The 7,403-nt window shown below is 39.3% G+C and overlaps 1 long non-coding RNA gene across 1 annotated transcript in view; it reads right to left on the bottom strand.

Moving 5' to 3' along the window:
• LOC144583235 (uncharacterized) overlaps positions 1-7,403 on the bottom strand; it is a 58,168-nt gene that overhangs the window by 24,448 nt on the left and 26,317 nt on the right. The gene's annotated exons all lie outside the window — the stretch shown is intronic.

Here is a 7,403-nt window from a genome sequence, read left to right as displayed (position 1 = left end):
AGTGAACAGCCTAGGAAAAAAGCATTCTATATCTTTGCATTATCTATATAGTAATCTTTTCATGTTTTCATGCTGTAAAGCTTTAAGATTCTCTTCCAATATTGTTACGTAATATGTTGTAATAACAAGAGACATTCAAAATTTTGAATGTTGCCTCTGTTGTTTTTATGTGCCACTTTGAATTAATGGTAACTGTAAGACATGTTGTGTTTATATGCATTGTTTATATGGTTTGTTAAGTATATGATGGGAGGAGTGAGTGAGGAGCATGATCTATTGATTGGCTAGTAGAAATGAGGGAAGTGGAGTGTTGGTCATGTTTTGGAGCAGTCTAGGGTAGAGAAATCAGGTGGAGGATTTTTTTTTAAAAAAAATAAAAGAGCTGAGAGTGTGAGGGGGTTGATAGAGAGAATGAAGAATTGTGTTGAATGAATTTAAACCTGAGTGAAGTAGATCAATACTTGGGGGCTGGCTATGTGGATGGTGTTATAAGGGCCTGAATGAAGGGTGGTAGCAAAGGAGGAAGAGAGGACATAAGTTAAGATCATTGAAGAAAATATGTTTATTCCTGCGGTTATTTAAAGAGACCACTACCTAAATAGCCAAGTGACAAGACAAAGAGAATATTGACAATAAGGGTGGTAGCCGATCAGCTGCAGACTCTTCTGGATGAAACCAATGCCCTGGATCCACTCCAGTTGGTTTTCAGGCTGTACCATGGCACGGAAACAGCGTTGGTCACCCTGCTTGATAACCTACTGAGGGAGGCCAACAGGGGCAAAATATCTCAGCCACCTTTGATACCGTCGACCATGGTATTCTCCTGGGAAGGCTCTCCGATTTGGGAATTGGTGGCTTGGTTCTTGGAGGACCATCCTCAGAGATTGCAGATTGGAGAGAGTTTCTAGGCCGCATGGAGTCTCAATTGTGGGGTTCTGCAGGGCTTGATTATCTCTCCAATGCTGTTTAACATCTATATGAGGCCGCTGGGAAGGGTCATCAGGGGTTGTGGGGCTTCATGTCATCAGTACGCTGATGATACTCAGCTCTACATCTCTTTTTTTCTAACAAAAGTGGATGCTGCTTCGTTCTTTGAGCACTGCCTGGGGGCTGTTCAGCAATGGATGCAGGTGAATGGATTGAGGCTGAGTCTGGGCAAGACGGAGGTCCTTCGTATGGGTGTCCCAGATATCAGTGGTCTGGGAAACTCCCTTTCCTTTGTGTGTGAGGGGGTGACTCTTACCATCAAGAGTGAGGTTCGCAGTTTGGGTGTACATCTGGACCCGGCGCTCAACATGGAGACCCAGGTGTCATCAGTGGCCCATTCTGCACATTTCCACCTTCGGCGGATTGCCCAGCTGCTTCCTTATCTTGATGTGGGGGCACTCACCACTTTGGTCCAAGCACTCATAGCCTCAAGATTAGACTACTGTAATACACTTTACATGGGGCTGCCTTTGAGACTGACGCGGAAACTTCAGATGGTACAAAATGCAGCGACCAGACTTCTTACAGAGGTGAAAATGTACCAACATATTTCCCTCACGCTGGCCACCTTGCATTGGCTGCCCATTAATTTCCACATTGATTTCAAAGTTCTTATGATTACATATAAAGCCCTAAACAGTTTAGAACTTCAATATCTGGCAGACTGCCTTCTCCCACCCAGTTCTGCCAGAATCACTTGTTCCAGCCAGGCTGGGCGGCTGAGGGGCCTAACACTGAGGGAGGTCCAGAAGGAAAAAACGGGGAACAGGGCCTACTCAGCAGTGGCCCCTCGCCTTTGGAACAACTTGCCAGTGGAGATCTGCCTGGCTCTCTGGGTGTTTTCAGGAATAAACTTAAAACCTGGCTATTTTATTTTTTTAATTTTTATTTATTTATTTATTTAATTTATATGCCGCCCACACTACCCAAAGGTCTCTCTATTTGGGCAGGCTTTCCCTTCTGCCATACCTTAATTTCTTATACAGTGGTGTCTCGACTTACGAACATCCCGACATACGACCATTTCGAGTTATGACCAGCTCCGGCCACAAAATTTTCTTTCGATTTGCTGCCGGAGCTTCCAATTATGAACACAAAAAGGTAGGGGAAAAAGGCGGGAAATTCAAATTGCTAACCATTGGTAGGCAAAGAGGCTGCTTCTTTGTAGCTCTTTTGCCCCAATGGTTGGAGTGAGTGCATCAGAGGAGGCTTGGGACTGCCTGGTAAGGTAAGGTGCTGCTTTTTAAAAATTGTTCTGGGTGGGTTTTGCAGGGTGGGTTTGAGCTGTGTTGTTGCTTTGTTTTTTGGTGATCATTTTTGCAGCCCCAGCACCTTCTGATGGGGCTTGCTACATTGTTTACTTTTGGTTTTGTTTTTAAAGTCCCAGCGCCTTCAGGGCTTGCTCTGTTGTTTATTTTTGGGTTTTGGTTTTTTAAAGCCCCAGCGCCTTCTGATGGGGCTTGCTCTGTTGTTTATTTTTGGTTTTTTTAAAGCCCTAGCGGTTTCGGGGCTTGCTCTGTTGTTTGTTTGTTTGTTTGTTTGTTTGTTTGTTTATTTATTTATTTATTTATTTTAAAGCCCCAGTACCTTCGGGGCTTGCTCTGTTGTTTATTTTATTTTTTTTTAGCCCCAGCATGTTCTTATGGGGCTGGCAGTGTTTTACTTTTTATTTTATTTTTTTGGGGTATTTTTTTACTTCTGGAACGGATTAATCGCATTCCAATGCATTTCAATGGGAAATGATGTTTGGACTTATGATCATTTCAAGTTACACCCATCTTCTGGAACAGATTATGGTCGTCAGTCGAGGCACCACTGTACTTCACCATCCTGGACCTATAATATATGTTTTTGGTTTTATTGTTTTTAAATTTGTAAACTGCCCAGACTAGACCTTTAGTCTAGATGGGTGGGATAGAAATCCAATAAATAAATAAATAAATAAATAAATAAATAAATAAACAAACAAACAAACAAACAAACAAACAAACAAACAAACAAACAAACAAACAAACAAACAAACAAACAAACAAACAAACAAACAAACAAACAAACAAACAGTGTTTGAGAAAGGAGTAGGAAAATTATCCTAAAAGGGTTTATGAGGTACATTTCCTAAAAGTGGTTGTGAAGCATTCAGGGAATTATTTAGCATTGTCACTCATCAGTGAGTATCTATGGCTGAGGAGGTATTTGAACCTCCGTCTTGTGAGTCCTAGTCCAACACTGTATTCACTACATCATACTGGCTTTCATTGCCTCTGTAGTTCACCTTTACTGTAGTTTTACCTTTACAAAATAGCACCTGCTTTAGGACTGCAGAATCCAAAATGCAGAATAGCTAAGAAACATATTTGTGGAACTGTAGCAATGTTAAAGTAACATAAACAGGAGTATGTGACACAATGTGACTGTGAGTAAAAATGTATGTGTGGATCTAAATTTGAATTAAAAAGTGCTTTCTGGCTGATGGCTCTTGGCAAAGTCCATCAAAGAAATACTGTGAGACTCTTCTGTCTTTTTGATCTTAATGGGCATTCTGTTGCCAAAAGGAAGGAAGGACGGAAGAACAAAGATGGTAGATGTGCTGGAGAAATATGGAAGATCAGACATGGAGGACAATATTATCCAGACCTCTGTAAAATTCTGTGAATAAATCAAAACAATGGTACAATAAAAGACTTGTCCAGAAGAAACTGTACTTGAGGACACAGTGATCAAAAAGACATGCTGAGAGCTATTAAATCTTCACAATAATTAACCCACCATTGGCAGATAGAATACAATCTGGAAATTCTGCTTATGATGTTAAAATTTCCAGTGTTGCTGATCCATTAAGAAGTAATAGGCTTGTTTGGTCTGATATGTAGAAGTCAGGGTCAGACCTGGCTATAAGCCAGTCAAGAGAACTGCTTCTGGCACTAGGCATGAAGGGTGCCAGACATGGATTGTATAAACCATGGACTATCTGTGTAATTGTCTATTTGGAAACTGGAATAAATAGTATCAAGAGTTCACATGGAATGAATAAACCAAACTGAAATGTTTCAGATCGTTCCTACTATGCAGACTTGTCTTTTCTTTGCAAATTGAGCATCAAAGTTACGAAAACAGCTGTAACTGTGATGGAAGAAAGATGTTTCGAAACAGCTGGAGGAAAGGGGATGTGTGGAAGACATTGCTTGCCTATAGCACCTTTTGTTTAATGGCCCGTCTTTGTTTCAGTGGTAGCATGTCATGAAATGGAGTTTTCCTTCCTGCAGATGTGTGAACAACATGTTTGTTAGTTAGGCACAATTCCTGAGTGAGTTATGTGTCAAAGGGTGACAATGGCCAGGGTCTCCAGATCCATGAAATTACTGTAGCTCCATTAGTTCAAGGGGGCTTCCAATTTCTTTTTTTTAAGTGGAATTCTCTATGCTGTATGGCAAACTACTTTTGAAACTGGTAGGTGGTGCTGAAGAGTAGGTTTGAAAGAACTTTGGCATATAGCATAAGGTCTGCTATTCAGTGGAAACAGGCGGCTATTTCACTGGGTTATCATGAATGTCATTCACAAGAACCTAACAGTTCTTCACATTACAGCATATGAGACACAAGTCTGAGAATTATTTTGGACTCTACATTAAAGCTCGGCCATCTCAGAACCCTTCCTATATAAAGAGGTGGAAGTACAACTCAGGAACAGGTGCTGTAGCAAATGGGCAATTAAAAGGGCACCTCATAAGGAGGTGACTGTGGCAGAAACCTTACATAGTGCTTCCACTGCCTGTTCCAAGGCCTGACAAAGGACACAGACAAAATTTTATGGGGAAGTGGAGCCTCATAATGGCTTGTGCAAAAATCAGCTTTAGTTATTCATTTGTACTAATGTGGACCCCTTTGCCAAGGTTTGCCTGTCCACCCAGAGAGTGGGAAAGACTGCCAAATATTCTTAGATAAATCTGTAGTGAAAGGATTGGTCATTATTATTTAATGAATGAAGACGTCTATTTATAAACTGGATTGCTTTGTGTTGTCCACAACATCATGCTTGATCATGAATCCTATCTTTTAGATTATCAACAAGAATAGCTTTCTTCCAGGTGCTAAAAACTTATTTCTACAGTATTTTGATTTCATGACTTTACTAAACTGCAGTTTTTAAAGGACTGACAATTAATTTATGGACGTATACCTTATGTGTAATCCCATGTCATGCCAATGTGTATTTTAGGTTTATGAGGCCTGGTAGAAGTGAATCCTTAGAAGAAGAAGCAAAACACTTGCGCCCTTGCTAATAAATACAAATAAGGATTCTGTTTTGATCACCAAAAAACATAATGTTGAACCATTTACAGATAAGAAGAAAGTTTGGATTTAAGGTTTCTCAGGGACATTCCCATGTTTCAAATTTATGAGGGTTTTTTTCATTCTTTAAAACAGTCTAAGCATTTTTTTATTTTATTTACAAAATATATATAACAGATTGACAAAGCTGTACTAGTTGGCTAGTACTTTCAAGTCTTTAAACGTGTCCTCATACAGCAGAGGAAACCCATATTCGTGGATATTACAGTACTAGTGACCAAAGAGTGTCCCTTTGTTTCTTTACTCAGACTGTTAGCAGACTGAAGCATGCAGAAACAAATAAGGCCATAAATCCAATTGTTAGTTCTAACTGTGGATAGAACCATTGAATCAATGACATGTTAAGTGTTGATTTATCACATTTCCATTAATTCAGTGGGTAGTTGGGATTAAAAATGTAGGCTTTTGACACCTTCAGCAAGGTCAGATGGCCAGATAATTAATTCTGAAGTGTTCGAAGGGATTCTGCTTTGAATAATATGTGGTAACCTCCAGCACTTGCTTGGCTTCTGAAATGAACTTATTCTCCATATATCTATGCTCTTTGAAATATAAACTGCCCAGAAAGTGTCCAGAGTGCTGTCCTCTGAAGATGCCAGCCACAGAGACTGGTGAAACGTTAGGAAGAACAACCTTCAGAACACGACCAAAGAGCCTGAAAAACTCACAACAACCATTAGATCCCAGCCACGAAAGCCTTCGTGAATACAAAAATTTATTTCCTTTGATTCACCCAAACCTGCATCATTGCCATCCTATTCATGGCCAGCAGAGGTACACCAAGGTGACACACCTCCTGACTATAACAGCACAATGCTGGTGTCCTGAAAGGGGGCTAATGGCTAGTTGTGAGCCCTCTTTTGGTGTCTTTCAGCACAAAGCAGGAGTAACCAACCAAAGCTGGGTCCTACATTTCTGGAAGACGGTCACTTTAGTTTTCCTACTGATCATCCAAATACTGTCACCCATCTCAGGAAGAAGGAGCACATGGATTACATTTATCTGAGTCTTAAATAGGGTCACCTCATTGGCTTTTAGGTTGTAGTGTATATAGTTTTAATGGCGTTATTTATATATGACTGATTTTTCTGTTTTCCCCTCTTCTCTTTTCTTTTTACTCCTTTCCCCCAAACAGTTATTTTACTTCAGTTGCATTTCTGAGAATATTTATGTGACTGTACAATGAGCCACTCAAGAAAAAATATTCTGCAACTGCAAATCATTTATGGATCATGCGGGTATGGTTTTATGGAAAAGTGAGTGTAAGTTCAACAAACAAATGAAAACTTGGTGAGTGTAAAAATGATGTTAGCGCTACTGCAATCAGAGGGCCGTCCAACCACAGGATCCATTAGGATTTTGCTTCTTTTTCTGTTTTGCACAGAAACTCTATAATGGCCTGTGGATGCTTGGAAGTTTGTCAAATCTTTAAACTTGTTTTTCTCTAAAAGCAGAAATAATTCTACCCAGAGCAGACTCATTAAAACCAGTGGGATTTAAGCTGGTTGTGAGCGAAGTCCTTTCTCTTCAGGCAGGCTTTTCCTTAGTGACTGACTGTCTAGGAGAGATTTTCAAATGGGATGGTTTGCATTTTGTTGCTTCTAAATCTCTTTTTAGTAATGCTTTTACCTAACCTTTTAAATATAATGTTATTAAATTTTTTAAAAAATATTTGAATAATTTACTGTTTTTAGCTTTTAATATTGCGTTTTTAATGATGTAATCTGCCTTGGGTCCTTTTTGTAGGAGAAAGACAGAATAAAAAACTATTTTAAATAAATAAAATAAATAAATACTTTAAGTAGGATTTATCTTATTTTCTGAAATTTATGTAGGTCACATTCTTATCTAAGAAAATGCTAGGTATATACTCTATCATATCAGTATATATTCTCTACTGAAATATGTTTAAAATTGTTTTAGCTAATTCCCCCATATCTGTGTCTTCACAGTTACACAAGGTCCCCATTTAGTGAAATTTCTCCAGTACAGCTAGTTTGAACACAGACATCCCCAGTAATTACAACCAGTTCATATACAGTGTGATCTAGAGCAAAGGATCCCAA

This window comes from Pogona vitticeps, chromosome 5 (assembly GCF_051106095.1).
Source record: "Pogona vitticeps strain Pit_001003342236 chromosome 5, PviZW2.1, whole genome shotgun sequence".
Taxonomy (NCBI): domain Eukaryota; kingdom Metazoa; phylum Chordata; class Lepidosauria; order Squamata; family Agamidae; genus Pogona; species Pogona vitticeps.
Note: the sequence above shows the minus strand (reverse complement) of the source record. Positions and strands in the feature narration are given on the sequence as shown.